This window comes from Eptatretus burgeri, chromosome 7 (genome assembly GCF_056783735.1).
Source record: "Eptatretus burgeri isolate ZD-2024b chromosome 7, Ebu_testis_v1, whole genome shotgun sequence".
Classification (NCBI taxonomy): Eukaryota; Metazoa; Chordata; class Myxini; order Myxiniformes; family Myxinidae; genus Eptatretus; species Eptatretus burgeri.
This window is the reverse complement of record NC_140967.1, coordinates 35,532,782-35,551,385: the sequence shown is the minus strand read 5'-3', so window position 1 is coordinate 35,551,385 and position 18,604 is coordinate 35,532,782.

Genomic DNA, 18,604 nt, shown 5'->3' with positions numbered 1-18,604 from the left:
GGCCATTATTCCAGGAAAAAAAAAACACAAAACTGTCCATAAATGTCTACATGAAAATACCTGGAAATAAAAGTCATCTGATGCAGCTTCACTCCTGCTCATGGAGGGTCACACGACCGACCACAGTGGCATGCCACGTGATCTTGCCCTGGAACGATTGCTCCCCAAGGGAGCTGGTGTTTCTCCGTTTTATGGCAGTATGATTAGATAGGTGTCTATGGGTTTTATCGTTTACGGATTATTTGCAGTGGTAGGAAACATTTACGTAACCATTTATCATTTAGAGGTGGTGTACATCAGCAGGTTTTACTGTGCATATTTGAAGTACAGTATTGCATGGTTACATATACAGACTAACCTCTGTATCATGTACCCAGCTGGTTATAACAAACATTCTGAACATATTTCATGTTTTAACCAATGCATATTCTCCCTGTATTAATGATTGACACTGCTAGAAAATGTAGAGCAAAAAAGATCGCTTTGTCCTGGCAATATGAACACAGACGCAAGTTCCTATGTTCCAAAATCATTGATATGTGGAAGGGGTTGCCAAAATTGATTATCAAAAACATCAAAATAAACAATCATTTTATTATTCCCTGCATTTTTGCACCACTCCGGTGGTGAAATACATCACCCAGGGACTCTGAGTAGGACGAGGCTTACATGGAAGAGTCAGGGGAAGAAGCTCGGAGAGACGGAATTTAGGTTTTTTGGAAACAACATTTATGCTTCCCAGTAGCATTTTGTCTACCCAGTGAGGTATGCCTTATTAATCATCAATTAAAAACATGCAATATGACTGTTACACTGTACTGTGTTTATCGTCGGGTTGGGAATTGAACCCAGATCAGACATAAAATCGCTCGCTATCTCTCTTGCAACCTTTTACATTGGCTGATAGGATGACTGAGAGGTACGCACACTCACCTCTCGGCTGTCGAGCCTGGGTTTGAATCCCGGCTCAACTATAAACTGTCATCCAGTGTTTCACAGGCAGGGTGATTCATAAATGTGCATGCCGTCCCTTGGATGGAGGATAAACGGATGTCCCGTTTGCCGCCATTCGTTGGTAGACGTGAAAGATCCCACTGTGTCCTTCGAGAAGTGTCAGCGAGCTGTCGCCGGCATCATGGCCAAATTACTCATTCCTGCCATAGCCAGCAGAGGGCATCAGCGGCACAGCTGCACCCTCAGCCAATGATGCTACCCTGTAACCCCGTGCTGGTTCCGGAATAAAAAAGAAGTCCATGACGTTAATTGTTAGTGATTTAAATTCAACAATCAACGTATGAAAAGGGAAAGATGCCAGCTCAACACAATAACTCAAATTGCCTCTGTTGTTAATGATGTCCAATGCAGGAGCAGCTACAATATCTGACAATTATTGTTTGTTTTCCACTTCGGTGTATAAGTACCAGATCCACCCGGTAAGATTTGGTTTTTTTTAATTTAGAGTCATGAACTCTTGCCTTTTATCATTGCCTAACAACCAATTAGAACGTAAAGAATAGTTTTATGTTATAATTTTTGAGGTACTTACATCAAAATATTTTGACTTGTCAACTATTGTGAATGCAAGCACAATCCACCGCATCAAATAGATTATGTTCTTTCACAACACACTTCATCAAATATACAAAGCTTGTATTTATTATGTCTGCACGGAGGATGCGCCCCAGCTTATTCCTGCAGTCTGCAAGCATTATCGGCATGATAATGAAGCTAAGTGTTTGTTATCTCCTCCTAGACGAAGCATCAACGGTCCACAAAACTCTGCTATATTGTACTTGGTATAGATGACGATGGATCACTATCACGAGCGAATGAGAAAAAGTTAGGGGGGGTTAAAAAGTGAACCCGAGGCCACCGAGTACGAGCAATGCAGCCCGAGGTACATCACCAAACATGGTTTGACGGCAAAAACCAATGACGGCAGGTTTACTATATCTATCAATCACATACACTTGCTCCATTGTTTATATTGATAATATATGAGAGACATGGCAGAAGTAAATAGACACCATGATTTTTAAAATAATTTATTTATTGAACATTTGAAGTATATTTGATCCATTTTAATACATACACTAGTATTTTGTAGACTTGCCACTTGCTGATTTCATTGCTTTTACTCTTTCAGACATAGAACTAACGAGTTCTGAAATTTTCTCTTGTGGGATTTCTGCCCAGGCTTCACGCAAAGGGGTTAGCAATTCTGCCCCTGATGTTGGTTTCCTGAACTTTTTCCGCACAGCTCGATCCAATATGGACCAGAGGTGTTCAATGTGATTCATGTCAGGAGACTGACTTGACCGTGGAAGTCGCTTGATCCCATTTCTGTCCCGCCATTCTTTGGTCTTTTTTGCAGTGTGGTATGGAGCTCCTTCTTTCATGAACAAAGTGTTGTTTTTAACAATCTGACCAGTGGAGAAGACAGGGAGACGTCCATCCTCAATGATAGAAATGTGTATCGTAGAGTTGATGTTGCCAACACACTCCACAAGCTCTGACCGACCAGTGCTCCAGACTGCTCCCCACACCATCACTGAAAAACCACCTTGTTTGAAAGTAGGCTGCAATCGGTTCAAAGAAAACTCTTGATTGGGAAGTCTCCAGACCCATACATGTCTACTTTCAGAAAATTGAGCAAATTGGGACTCATCTGAAAAAAAATCACAGTTTGCCAAAACTTCAAGGGTCTGTTGGTCATCTTGTCAGCCCACTTCTTTCTCCTTTGAATGTTGGCTGGTCTAAGAAGAGGTTTTATCCAAGCTGCTCTCCCATATTAGCCCGGTTGATGAAAGTACCACACGGCAGTTCTTGAGCTAACTTGGACCTCCTCTGCAACGTCTGCTGCCTTGCAACGGGGAGTTTTCTCAATGGACCGCTTGACAGCTCGAAGACACCTTTCTGAGGGCCCAGGTCGACCAGAATGGGAAGCTGTGGATTCATTGCCTTTGCTGGTGAATTGCACAATCACCCGATTGACCGTATACAGCAGAATGCCAAGGTTCTGAGCTATCTGATGCTGGCTGACTCCACCTTCTGAATGGCCAACAATTTGTCCTCTTTGAAAATAGGAAAAAAATACCCCAAAAATACAAAAGACCCTAAAGACCCCGGGAAACCAAAACACCCAAAAGACCCCAAGTACCAAAAAGACCCTGAAGACCCAGAGGACGCAAAAGACCTCGAGGTCTCAAAAGACCCAGGGGATCCAAATGACCGAGACACAAAAGACCCAACGGGACTATCTGGGACCCATGGAAATGAATCACCCTTTCTTCAAATATTCAAATCCCCTCCAAACTTTCGGTTTCACGCTGTGGAAACCAAGGCATTTAGGACCATTGGCATCTCCCCTGGTGAGGCTGAGTCTTTGGGTCTCTCACTCTCTCACCGCAGGCAGGTCGGTGGTCTTTCTGTCTTCTACCGTCTCCTCTGGTCTCACTCCTACCCCCCTTTGCTCTCTCTGCAATATGGGGGGCTCTTCCCCCCCCTCATATTACCGCAGGGTGCTCAAGTTCCGCCAGCAGCCCCCTTCTGGTAAAACTACCAAAATCAAGAACTACTGCTCACCTTCACTCTTTCATTCCTGTTGTTTCCCACCTTTGGAACAAACTCCCACACTCTCTTCAATCCCAATGTTCCCTCCAGGTCTTCAAAACAGCTGTTCACCACCACCTCTTACCACCCCCCCCCCCCAATCCAAATCCTCGATCTTTTCTATCCCCGCTAATGCACCTCAAACTCACCTCCTTCAAATTCCCTGCTTTGCTTCCTCAAAGTCCCTGTAGTGTCCACCTTGTTTACCCTGTGTACCCTACCCCATCCCTCTCCCTTCCACAGATCTCTCATACGAGCGTCACCAGGCACCCTGTTTATAACAAACATTCAGAACATGTTTTCGCCAATGCATATTTACACTGCATTCAGGATCTGTTTAGCTGGAAAACCAGGGTGTAAAGAAAATTTGCTTTGTCCCTGGAAAATGAATGCAGACACAAGGCCGTACATTGGAAGATGAGACAGTTGGAAGATGGAAGTTCCGTACATGGAACAGATGAGATTGCCAAAATAATTATCCAAAACATCAAAATAAACCATCGTTTTATTATTCCCTGCACTTTTGCATCGCTCTGGTGACGAAATACACCACCAATTGCAAATGCATCTGTGCAGTTGAGGAAAAGTCACCTTCGCAACCCATTTGAGTGTAAATTATAGTTTCATTGCAACGTTTGACCTTTTCACATAAAAAAAAATTATGAGACCTGTAAAACTAGAACGGTACTGAGTAGACTGCGTACCTCCACGAGACTAAACATTTCACGTTTTGTATCCTACTGATAGGCTGGATCATATGTTCACCAAAATCGAATCAATTCGGCCTTGTCACACAACAAACATGTCCACCGCGCTAAGTACGAATCAGTCCACAGCTTTTTGAAAATGCACTCACCTTGCTGGATCACCTGTTCTGCATCCAATGCATCACTCACCTCACTTCACCGTTTGCCCCGTGGCCTGTGTTCCACCCCACCTGTTCTGTTGACTGCCACTCGCTGCAGCCTCTTACCAGGTGACACCGTTCCAATTATCATGGTGGTTTTCTTTTCTTTTCTTTTGTTTGAACTGCAGCAGCATGTGACCACACTTATGGACTGCCCCTTTGTTGCAGCCTCATACCAGCTTCATACCAGCCACATACCAGTCTCATGTCAGTTTGCTTCACTTCTTTTGCCACAAATTACCATGACCATGAACTGCACAAACGCAGCTCAGTGGAGGAAGTGGCTTGGTTCTTGTTGCTGCTTCCTTTGATCATTTTTATTTAGAAGGCCACAACATTTATAGCCTGGATGCCGATCACTGGCCTGCCCGTTTGTTTTATTAGGTGGGTGGTTGGTGAAGAGCATGAAGGTGGCAAGAAGTCAACAGGTGCCCCCCCTCCACAATTTTCCATTTGAATTTCTGTAGGTCCTGGGTCAGAAATTGTATATAGTTTTATAGTTGTGTCGATTATTAAACCCCACCAGTTATAAGTTCTCGTTTCAAAAATTCCGGCAATTTTGGTGGAGCATAAGGTTGTTTGTGTGAGTCAGTTAGGTAGTTCCCAATGCATCAGGTGGGACATATCTAGTTTAAATTGTCGCACACACTCAAGGGTAGGGTTAAAATGTACAAGGTAGTGGGTAACTTCACCTGCATGTCAAACAGTAATGCCAACTTTTAATGGCAATGATGTAACTTTTAACCGATGTCTCCAGCTGTTGGATAACTCGGGGCGAGTCTCGGAGAGGGAAAGGGGTAGTGTTATGGATTTCAGAAACGGATCCGACAAATGCATGCAAACATTTAGGTCCTCAGACAGCTATTTCCCAAAATGCATGTCCAGGATAGACCCATCCCCATGTCTGGTGGGATTCTAACTTTTATGCGTTGAGAAGGTTAAAGAATAGATTCCCTTTCTTATGAGATGGCATTTTTCTCTTTATGACAAACACATTCATGCACATAAGATATCCGTTAACCCAACGGAGGCTCACCCACCTTTCACCGACGTTGACACCCACCTTTTTCCATCGACGTTTGACATCCCGTTCAGCAGCTCTGTGGATGCTAACTAGTTCTTTTTCGTATCGGGCTGAACATTGAGGTGATAATTGTTGCTGATGTTTTATGAGCGCTTCACGTTTTTGCTCAGTAAATCTGACAAATGGATGCTTTCTGCCATTCAACAAGCACCACAAACATGACATCATAGGCCAGGAAAGATCGCCGGACAGTACATTCCGGGTGATGAAGAAAGTTGAAATTTTGCGTGCCAATGGACATCGAAGCCGAAGTTTCGTTCAAATCGGGCAACAAAAAAAAAATTCAAAAATCATTTCCCGATTCAGTCAAGTACTTTTTGGGAGTATTTGAACAATGCAAACAACCTCAGCGGTATAGTTTGTTGGAGCTATCTTTTTTTTCTTAAAATGATTTTTTTTCATCAACCGCTGTCACAACGGGAACCCAATGGGTTCACGGGTCATTGAGGATACATGTATATGTGTATATATATATATATATATATATATATATATATATATATATATATATATATATATATATATATATATTATATATATATATATATATTGTTGTGGTTACCAAATTCGCAAACCACCATTCAGGTCCCTTAGGTGAGGTATCTCGGCAAGTATATGTGTAGTTAGGCCCAAACCCGTTGTCTAGTGGGAATACATGTCATTTATGCGAGCTGCGACTCTTCAGGATAGCCGTTTTTCTTTTACTATCTTTATTTTGGACCAACCGCCATGATTACAACCACAACCACCGCTTCACCACAACCGCCACGACCTTCACGTCACACCTCGCAACCGTAGCATCGCCACCGTTCTTGCCCCGCTGTGGGTACCGGTGTTGGACTCGTGCAGGGCGCGCGTCGAACAGCGTGTACAAAATCACGGATTTTGTGCTTCAAAAACGGATCAAAAACGACACACGCCCACTTTTGCCGTCCAATCGGTGAGCGAGGGGCGATTTGGCCCCGCCTCCAGGACGATCGATATATGCAAATTTGTGGATCAAAAAGCCTTCACGCCCACTTTTTCTCGGGCCAATGGGGAGCGAGGTGAAAGGTCAAAGGGAGGGGGTCAAAGGCGAAGCTACGGGGGGATAAAAGGACCGTGTTCGTCAGTCAGGAGAGTCGAGAGTCGGAGAGTCCAGAGGCGGAGAGTAGGAGAGTCGGAAGCAGAGGGTCAAGACTTCGCGGGCGGTGGAGCTGCTCGTCGTGTGCGTTGGAGTCGGAACGGAGGGGACGAGCTGTGGAAAGGCGGCGACACCAGACGAGGGGTGCTCGCGTCGTGCAGGGAGCTGCACCCGAGGGAGGCCGACAGCGCGACCTGGCCGAGGTGGAGACGCACACCAGGGATAATAAAGATCCTCTATACCCCGAGCATCAGCAACCCCCTCCTGTTTCCCCCGCGCTGAGATAGTGCGACCAAGGGGGCCCCTTTCCCACCCCCTACCAGACACTGCCCGCGAGGCCCGCGGGGTTGGGGCGCCATCGCCGCTCCGCGTCTCATCACCAGACGGGTAGGCGCGACCCGGTCTCGGCCTCAGGCCCGCCTCATCCTTGAGGGTATTCTTTCCTTGGTTTTGGGTATGTGTTGTCGGCGCCGTCTGTGAAGTAGAATTGTATAAGTGTTGCCGTGTGCTCGGTAGTCGGTATTAGCTCTGCATTGTGTTTCTCTTTTGCTTTTTGTGTAAATTGCATTGTGTCTTTTCTGTGTGCTTTTGGTGGAATTGAATATGTGTGCTTCCCGTGTGCCGCGAATAAATGTGCTTTTGTGTTGAACTGTTTCCCGCTTCGCTTCGTCATTTCTCCCATTGAATCCTCATCTTGCTTCACGTAAAGGGTTGGTAGTGGGCTGAATACGCCCGATAATTAATCGAACCGTCGAGGTCGACGATAACACCGCTCGGTTATTCTGATAGTACGGAACGGGTCGCTTAAGTGGCCCGTGTCCGAAGTCGACCTGCGGCGAGGTGCGATCGCCCGGTCTACCCTCCGCGTGGGTACTTAGGTAGGTCGAATTTGGCGAGCAACCCTATCCCACGCGGGGGCTGATTGGCTCGATCGCGGTGAGACCGAAAGGTCCACCCGTGACTGGTTCCCGGCGTTAGTCCGAGAGGGTCACGACTGGATTGTCCGTCCGGTGGGCGACGTGCCGCGATTCGAGTTACGTGGCCGTCAGCACGCCGGCGGGCGCGAATCCGCAACAATATATATATATATATATATATATATATATATATACACATATATGCATATCATCTAAAACATACCGAGGTCCGTCTAAAAAGTAACGGGACCGAGCCTGCTGTGTGCTCCACTTACACAACTTGAATGAACAGGTTGCGTCACAGTCTTTCGCAACATTCCAGCAATATATATGATTGGTGATGGTTGACTGCGCTCATTGTGTGATTTCTTTTACAGATCGTGCTTTACACATTGTCTAGTCTGAGTCATCACGCGATGAGTCGTGAGCAGAGAGCCAATCTGAATTTTCTTGCCAAGCTTGGCAAAACACCTCCCAAATCCTTTGCAATGCTGCAGCAAGTCTACGGGGAAGAAACGATGTCACGTACACATGCATTTGAATGGAACAAGAGCTTCAAAGAGGGACGGGAGGATGTTGAAGATGATCCACGGTCTGGAAGACCTTCAACGAGCAGAATGGCGGACAACATCGAGCGTGTGAAGCAGGTGGTGCACACACGTCGTCGACTCATGGTGCGGATGATTGCTGAGGAACTTTCCATCAACAAGGACACTGTCTGGAGCATCATCACTGAAAATCTCAAAATGCGCAATGTATGCGCAAATATGGTACCCAAGCTGTTGTCCAAGGACCAGAAACAGCAAAGATTCACTGTCTGTCAAGACATTATCGAGCGCCTCGAGGACGATCCAGACCTACTCGGGAGAGTCATTACTGGTGATGAAGCATGGATATTCGAATACGATCCCGAGACCAAATGGCAGAGTCGTTAATGGAAAAGTCCGGCATCACCAAGACCAAAGAAAGCAAGGATGTCGAAGTCGAAGGTCAAGGCGATGCTCATCGCGTTTTTTGACATCAAGGGCATCCTCCACTTCGAGTTTCTACCACAGGGTCAAACAGTGAATCACTACGTGTACAAGGACATCCTCCGGCACCTCATGAGATCGGTCCAGGACAAGAGGATTAATCTGTGGGAGAACAACGCCTGGGTGCTCCACCATGACAACGCCCCTGCTCACAGTTTCTGGCAGAGAGGAACGTGCCAACTCTGGAGCAACCCCGTATTTGCCAGACATGGCCCCTTGTGATTTTTTTCCTATTCCCCAAGCTCAAGGGGGTAATCACGGTGACCCGGTTTCCTGATGTGGAGGCCATCAAAAGGGCCGTGATGACGGAGCTCCAGAGGATTCTAGAAGAAGCCTTCCGGGGATGCATCAAAGCGTGGAAGAAGAGGATGGACAAGTGTGTGAGACAGGAGGGAAACTATTTTGAAGGGGACAAGCTGTGATTTCAATATTTTTTTTTTGGAATAAAATTTCTGTGAATTCAGTCCTGTTACTTTTTAGAAGGACCTCGTATATGTATATTCATATATAATTTACATACATATATATATATATATATATATATATATATATATATATATATATATATATATATATATATATATATAATCCCATGCCTGGTTGAAAGGAAATCAAAACCATACAAAGAAAATGGGTGGGGAGGGATGTTGAGAAATGGAAAGATATTATGCTCTACCAGAGAGTCAGCACAAATGCAGGATGGATGTGAACAAGTCCAAATTATCTCCCTGCATTCCTTTACGCCATCACACACCTCAAAACACGATTTAATCTTTGGATGTTTTCGTCATTTATTTGATTAATCGACAATTTGAAATAATTTCAACCAAAATTACTTTGTATGATAGTAGAACCAATCTAAAAAAAAGAGGAATGGAGAAAAAAATACTTTGATAAACTACAAAACAAACAGATAGTCATTGGCTCTCTTTTTGAGTTCAATGACCACAGCCCATTAGTCTTTATAATTAATTAATTAATTAATGAATTAATATCAAGTTATGCAAGCATGTCATTATGTCAATATACCAATATAATCAATGTGTGGGTGGGTAATAGGGTGTTTCATATTGCAACTTTTTTGTGCTCGTCAAGTTGGCTACCCGTCGTAGCTTTCCAATATGGATAAAAACCCCACTCGCCGATTTTTACAATATTCCTCCAAAAAATGGCCGCCGGCGTCCGTTTTTTCCCAAATGGCGGCCTTTATTCACGTTTTGACACAGAAATCGACTCCTACACCTGCTAAAATACGTTAATGTGACTTGATATGTGTATGTTTGTAGATGATTATGATTGCTATTTCTCCTAGCAGTCGGGGACTAGACATTAGGCATCCAATATGGTGTAAAAATCCAAAATGGCGTCCAAGATGGCCGATTTTTGGCCACTGGAAAGTTGTTCCCTCCGATGTGGGTTCCAATATGTCTAGTTATAGGTTTTTGGGTGTGCTGAATTCGTTTTTATGCTCTAAAATGCAGTATATCTGTCACAGAGACATCTGCGGGGGTCATGCTCTCACGTTAAGAATTAGTTTTTGCAAATCCGAAGAAGAATTTTGAATATTCTCGCCCTCATTGATATCAGAAAATAATTAAATATTCGAAGGTCAAACATGTATTTATTTAACATGTACAGTATATACACGAATTACGAGTATACTAATGTCATAATGAATATTCCAATATGAATTCATGTATGCGTGCCTATCGGCCTCGATAATCAATAATATTGGCCATGGCATGGCATCATGGCTGTCGCGGCATTTCAAATTAAAATTTCCATAGTTCAAAAACATCAATGTTCACACTTCGCTTCATATAGTTATCTTCATTTTTGCGTATATATGAAGGAGTGATTGACACCTATGGTATTTCACACCGCAATTGGTAATTTTCGCTCTTGCCGATTCCAACGTGCCCACAGATGAGCGAGAAACGATGGCAAAACTGTTGCATCAGACACCTAGACTACCTCATGATCAACTCGGCTCAGGAAAGCCAATATTTCCGGCCGTGCATGAGAATGAGAGTCGTGACCTGTGTCTCAGCAGTTTCATAGATGACGACTCGTGGCGGTTATTCAATCTTCTTGAACTATATGATGTACTTGATGTAGAATGGATGTGTGAGCCTGCAAGCACATGGCCAGAAAGTGATGGTTACCAAAAATTCACAAACTATGTGCACAATGTTCACGTAGTTAACGACCTTGCAAGCGTGGAATGAAGTTGATTTCGGATTTTATAGACAAAACAAGGGATGAACAGCAAAAACAAGCTTTGCTTCAAGTGGTTGAGTGGCACAGGCAGAATTATTCTGGATACACGAAATCCACTCTTCAGAAAATGTAGATAACTATATGAAGCGAAGTGTGAACATTGATGTTTTTGAACTATGGAAATTTTAATTTGAAATGTCGCTACATCCATGTATGCCATGCCATGGCCAATATTATTGATTATAATCAATAATATTATCGATAATTATCGAGGCTGATAGGCACGCATACATGAATTCATATTGGAATATTCATTATGGCATTCGTATACTAGTAATTTGTGTATATACTGTACATGTTAAATAAATACATGTTTGACCTTCGAATATTTAATTGTTATTTTCTGATATCAATGAGGGCGAGAATATTCAAAATTCTTCTTTGGACTTGCAAGAACTACTTAACGCGAGAGCATGACCCCCGCAGACGTCTTTGTGACAGATATACTGCATTTTAGAGCATAAAAACGAATTCAGCACACCCAAAAACCTATAACTAGACATATTAGAACCCACATCGGAGGGAACAACCTTCCAGTGGCCAAAAATCGGCCATCTTGGACGCCATTTTGGATTTTTCCGCCATATTGGATGTCTAATGTCTAGTCCCCTACTGCTAGTAGACATAGTAATGATAATCATCTTCAAACATACACATATCAAGTAACATTAACGTATTTTAGCAGGTGTAGGAGTCGATTTCTGTGTCAAAACGTGAAAAAGGCCGCCATTTTGGAAAAAATGGCCGCCGGCGGCCATTTTTGGGAGGGAAATTCCAAAAATCAGCGAGTGGGGTTTGTTATCCACATTGGAAAGCTACGACGGGTAGCCAACTTGACTAGCGCAAAAAAGTTGCAATATGAAACACCCTAGTGTGGAAGGAGAGGGAGGAATGTTCAAGTGTGAGGATTGGGAGTAGATTTTTTTTAGGAAGATTGTCAGGATGGTCTGAAAGTTTTCCCCTTTTCTCCCATTCACTTGAATATCAAAATTGAACTGCACTGAAACTCTCATTCTTCCCCTACTTTAATACAACTCCCTATATAACATGTCTAAGTTCTGCAAAATTGTTTTTTTGGAAATAATAAGAAGGTGATTTGTGTTGTAGATTGTTCAGATACATAATTAAATTTAAATAAAATAAAGACTGTGAAGGTCGTATAAATAAATTAATTCCATAGGTTTACCACCATTTTACCCAGTGTCCATTACACCACCCTACCATGTTACATTAGTCTTCATACCTGTTGTATGAATCTGTACATGTGGAGCTTAAATAGTTCCAAGATGATTGTTTCAATACTGCTTTTTTTTTTCCAGTGTGAGAAATGTATTAGCGATTATATTGAGGTTATTTCTCCGAAATATGCTCATAGAGTGGGTCCCTGTGTCCGGTCATCTGTCCGTATGTACGTACTGTTGCTGTTCAGTGAAACCGCATGCCTCTAAGGCAATGGCACACAATATACAGCGATCCCAAGAGTTATTTCAATAGTATATGTCTTTGATAGTCCCTTCCATATGTCTATAGGGGGTAAAAAAGGGAAAGATGTATTGAGTGGGACTCTTGGAGTTGGGTCTTTTTTTCCTCACTTTAACCTTTAACCTTTTCCCTCCTGAAATATGAACCATGCAAGCAAGCACGCACGCCACGCAAATAATAATTAGCGCACGCTACGAGCATTTCCAGCATGTTTGCGCTGCGGGCACGAACATACAGCGCACCGGTACATCTTTTTGTTGGAGTTTGCGTGCCCATTTTTCAAATGTGCATGCCAATTCCCAACCGTTACCTTACCTCAGACTTTACTCGACGCACCAGACCTCACCATGTTAACTGCAATCGCTTCTGACAACAGGGAACAATATCCCCGCCACAACCCACGCTAAATCTTGACTTTTATTCACCATCTCAGGACGAGCGCAACGTGGCACTCGGCCCTCACCATGAACGCCACATGGCAACCACCACTTACAGACACCGTATTGACACCACCACTTATATACGCCATATTGACACCACCACTCACGAAGAATGTAAAGACAAGAGCGCCCTGCTCTATGACTGCCGTAACTGCCCCATGGTCATCAAATGCACACCAAAACCTCAAGCGACACAGGTCGAGCTGTTCCAGGTCATACTGTGAAGTGCGGACGAGCGCTGCGGCTTGTGGAGGGACTTGTGGGTAGCGCAAGGATTTCATATGATTCCATATTAGAATGAAGTGCAGCACATGTTTGGGGCTGGAACATGCATCCGTAGACCGCGGCCCCATGCAAAGCTCGGAGCTCTGATCCGTGCCAAGGTCGGCGAGTGACTGAGCTTGTTTTCGGCTCCGAGGCTTGGTGGGGCATGGCTACGGCCGCTGTGGGCCAATCGAGGAGCGGGATTTTGCCTGCGGCTCGTCGCGATCCAGTCCTTGGCCCCTTTCTTTGCCCGGGCTCGTAAAACAAGACATAGCGGTGTCAGTTCGTTTTCTTTTTTGGGGTCAGTGGCTCTTCCAGTCAGTCTGCTCATGGGTCATTCAGTCAGCCTACTCACCTGCATGAGTCCATCCTGTTCGCCCTGCTTGCTGGTCACTGCTGCTGCTCTCCTTCGTGTTCAGGGCTGTCGGTGCTGCTACCAAAGGAACACAGAGCCAGACAGGATTGATAAGCAGGCAGTCGGCGAGCTGGTAGGCATGGCGTGAAAGGTGCCGTGAGTCCCTGTAACCAAGCAGGGAAGGGGGATCGCACACTACTGCCGTGAGGTGGGCCCTTTGTTCGAGCGATCCCCAGTAAGTCGACATTTACACTTACAGACATTTACATAGATAGGACAGGGACATTCTCCTTATGCATCTGCTTCTTCCAATCTTTATTTTCATCTACCTCGTCTAATAGGCCAGGCAATAAAGTGCCGAGGTTGGACAAAAATGTTAACAAAGCAATTTCACCTGAAATGGGTTCTTTGGAGGTATCTCGAACCACACAAAAAAGTCCACTCGAATCCATCCATGGCAAATACTCGTTTTCACTGAAAATCCATGATGGCCGCCGCCGCGGAGCGTAAAATATTGAAATAGGCATAACCTTGCTGGAAATCAACATAGAAACAAAAATAGTGTCTAATCCTACTATTTTTGAGGTGCTCTTCCATTTAAAGTTACTTTGGAGGAGATTGGAAGATGTGTTCACATTGAAATCCTCTAAAAATCCAAATTTTGGCCTAAAATTACCCCTAAATGAGCGAAATTAATTGTCTGAACAACCGGCTGCAATCTTTGACATATGTATGCAAACACTAATTTATTTTATGCACATATTTGATTATTTTATAGACATTATATACATATATATATATATATATATATATATATATATATATATATATATATATATATATATATACATATATATATAGTAAACACACCTTAATTTATGGATAGTCCTGTTTCATCATCATCGTTTTCCACCTCATTTTCTTCAATGTCCACAGGTGGACCGTTCAAACAGGTAATGCCCTTGCATTGACCACAAGATGGAGTGCAATGGAGCCAATTTTTGCGGCATGTACACGTTCTTGTGTTGCAATTTCCAGCACAATTGCATCGCATTGTGTTAAGTAGCCGATCAGGTGCCAGCGGCTGAGACATTTTGACGGGATATAAGCCAGAAGGAGAAATCGTCCAGCCCCATTCTTTTGCAGGAAGATCATTACCACACCATGCCTGAACCTGATGGTATGCGCGATGACTATGGAAAATGGCTGCATCAGATGTTGGCGGAAGCTTCTCTGGCGACACATACTGCGTGGCAGCAGCCACTTTCTGCTGAAACTTGTCCACTCTTGCCGAGTCAACGGTCAGAGATGTTGTGCAGCCATAGATGATCAACAAGGCATCTTCTCCAGCTCTTTCTATTTCTGCTTTAGATGAAGATGGAGACATGAATATTGAACTACACCGCTCTAGTTCTGCATATTTCTTGAGTACTGAAACTTTGCCAATCCCATAAGGTCTAGACGTAGTGTCACACTCACTGAAAGCGTGCAGAAAGAGCAGGGCGCCAGAGAGTAATGGGTCAAGCTTCTTTGCCAAAGTTGTCAACACACTGTTTGTTTGGACGTCACCATGTATAAGTCTTTGTCAGCAATATTGGCATGATGCGTTAGCAGCTGGAACACATCAGAATCCTCGGCGACGACAGCTGTTGGCTTCGCTTTGGCATGAAGACATGCTGACATACATATCTTGTAATCAGCATTACCTGTTGCATGTTCAACGGCGATATCCGCTTTGGTCATTTGCTCTGCAAGTAGATTGATGAATGCTTGCTTGTTGGAAGGATTGGCAAGGAAGCTCTTCTTGGTCATGGTTACATGCACTTCTGGTGAAACCAAAACTGCAGCACCTATATCATTCCCCATCCTGCGACAATGTGCTTCATCCTTTGTGCTCGATCCATGATACCCATCAAACACAACCAAAGCATGACGGTATGATTGCTTGATGTGTCGGATGTACATTTCACAGATCTCTGAGTAGCTGGCATTTTTAGGCCATGAGAATTTATGAGGCTGGCTACCACCATCAATGATGTACTGCATACTCATGTCACAGAACTTTACACTACTGCTCTTTGGAACAACCTTGAGGAGATGGTGAATGATTTCCGATTTATCCCCAATCCTCATGCACACATGGTTGTTAAAGAGAGATGGTGGGAAAGAGCACATCTCATATCGGAAGAGATCTGGAAGTGGTATGTCACCATTGAAACCTGAAAGAAGAAGATGCTGAAAGAGACGCTTTGAATCCATCTCAATTTGTTCACCAGAAGATGTTTTCACATGAGTGGCTGATGCCAGGGTCTTAACTTGATTCCTCTGAGAAAACTTGTATTCTGCGACAGATTGTCCGACCATGGAATCAAGGATCTTCTTTCCAACACTTTGAGCCTCATCTGCATTCACAGAATCATTTGCCACCAAGCCAGTTGATAGACACAATTTTCAATGATGGTTTGTTGAATACGCTGTGGGGGAAAAATTTATATTAATGTATTTTAAATTGTAACAAATGGAGTTTCAGAAATGTAACTTCTATGCTGCAAATTGAATTGGCTGTCATTTCTGGCCAAAAGACTTTTGCCCTAAATGATAAGAAATGTGTTGTTCTGGAGCAGAGTGACCGAGCTGATAAATGAACTTTTGCTTAGAAAATGTACGAAGTGGCTTTTGTCTAAAGGACACGTCTACAGTCTGGGTGAATATCCCCCAACCTCTCTCTCATGGAAGTATAAATATTTTGAAAGGCACATTGTTCTCAGTACGAGCACGTGAGGAAGTATAGTTTCTCAGTGGCTCGTACTCCTTGGAACTGACCAAGTACCAAGTTAGAATAAAACTCTCTGATGTAATGTAGAAGTGAATTGAATCGGGTTGGTCTAACTGTTAACTAAAGTAAGAATAAATGAAATAGAACCAAATAATATTGCAATCAAATGGGGATTCTTAAGTTCATTGTACAAAGGTGAGAAGTGTATGGTGTATAATTAGGAAATAAATTGTTTCACAAGGAAGGACTTGTGTGGACATCAGTTTTATCAGTGTCGATAGGGTTTTTTTGTAGGGTTTTATAATCAAATCGGACAAACGTTAAACTCTGTCTGAAGTCAAATAGGATTCCACAATCGACCAGTTAGAATCCTTCAGGAGGACAACGATCACAACAAAGTGGGTTTAAAAAATCCACATCAGTTGGTGCCGTGACTCGGATTCGAACCGACGTTGGTGCGGTGCTCGTGACCGGAGGTGCTTAATCTGCCGGAGGCAGTGCCTGGAGGAACGACAAGTGCTTGAGCGAAGGTAAAGGAGAGTGCTCTCAGCAGGTAACGCATTTCGAACATAGAAAAGTTCATTGTCAGATAATTTTATTGAGAGAAAGAAGAGGATCCGGCGGAGGGAGTCCGTTTTAAAGTAAACGATAAGTACTGTAGTTGTTTTAGAAAAGTGCTGGAGAAGAAGAGGAGTCAGATGACAAGAAGAGGCTCGTTAAGGAGCCATATGCGTAATTAAATGGGCATGATGAAGAGACATGCCACATGTTTGCATTGATACGGACCGGCTATGAGAGAGATGGCCGAGGACATGGCTGAGACGCCGAGATAGGGTTAAAATAGATAAATATTATAAGTTACCTGTTTGTAAGAGTTTTAAGAGTTACTTTTTGTTCATTGAACTCACTGGAAGTTTGTTGGCAGTGAGGTTGATATATTATATTGTGTGGAGGTTTTACAGATTTGTAAATGCAATGATTTGCACGAAACGTTTTGTAGAGTGCAGGAGATGATTAACCAGCTGGGAGCATGGTTGGTGATTTGCATTGAGATGCGATGTGTTACTGAGAGTAAAAAATGAAACTTGTGCGATTCCAATATTCACTGCAATGAAACGTGTTCTGTTGGGATTTTGACGATATTTTAACTCGTGCTGAGTTGAGCTGTGGGTCTGTTTGAAATGGCATGTTATACATTCTTTGCGTTGTATTTCCACGCGAAGGTCGCACACTACACTGTGTGAGACCCCCTCCACTCGATCTGTGGGGGGTGGCATATATCTTTACACTGAGTCTTTGTTCGAGCCTTTGCTTTAGGTGTGAAATTTGATTCATATGCAGATTCAAGAGGATGAGATAGAAATGTGATTGGTATTTGTCACGTGATCACACGCGAGTCTATGAGATGCAACGCTGTTTAGTGTATGTGTTGAAGCCATGACAGAGTAATGCTAAACTGTGGGTTTTGCCTGTCAGAGTTTTTTTTCCTTTTTCTTCCCACTGGATGTGGAGAGAACTTCCTGTTCCTCGTTCCTTGGTGTTTGTGGCGCACCCTCTCGACTGAATCTGTTTAAAGTGAAGTCCATTTAGGAAAAAGTGTTGAAGTTTTATTTTACAACCATCGGGATTTTGAATAAATTGTGAACTAACAATTGTGAATGTGGATATACTGTATGTGATTTAAATGTAGAAACGTGATTTGGAATGATTTTAATGATTTGATGATGTTTAGCACGTGGGGAAATTCACAGATAATAGATGATTCCCTCGGATGGACGTTGAAATATTGTTTTATTCGTCTGCGAATGTTGAGGTTACCTGAACTTGTGCTGGGAAGGCAATGGCAAACAACCCAGTGTAACCCTTTGATCGATTCAGTCAAGGTAAATTCATGATTTAATTGTATAGATGCTGAAGATTTAATTTTTCATTTATGGATTTTAAAAGGAAATATTTTATTGTTTTGACCAAAAGTTGTTTAAGAGAGTTTGGATGTTTATTAGTCTGAAGTTTAAGATGCTTTTCTAAGACTGGGATAAAGATTGTGGAGGGTGAAGCTGCATGTGTAGACAGAGTGTTTGAGCTGCAATTTAAATGATATTTGACAAGTGATTTGACAATTTTTGTAAAACTGTTTAAAATGATTTATTTGTTTTGATAAAAGAAAATGGATTCGTAATTGAGAAGGTTTGAGGAAGTGATAGATGGTTTGTGTATGTGAGTTGGAAAAATGGCAGCATGTTTGCTGTTTTGGTGAGAGAGAAGTGGACAGATGGAGAAATGTCAGAGATTTAAAATGTCGATGGAAATAGCAAATGAGATGGATGTTTTGA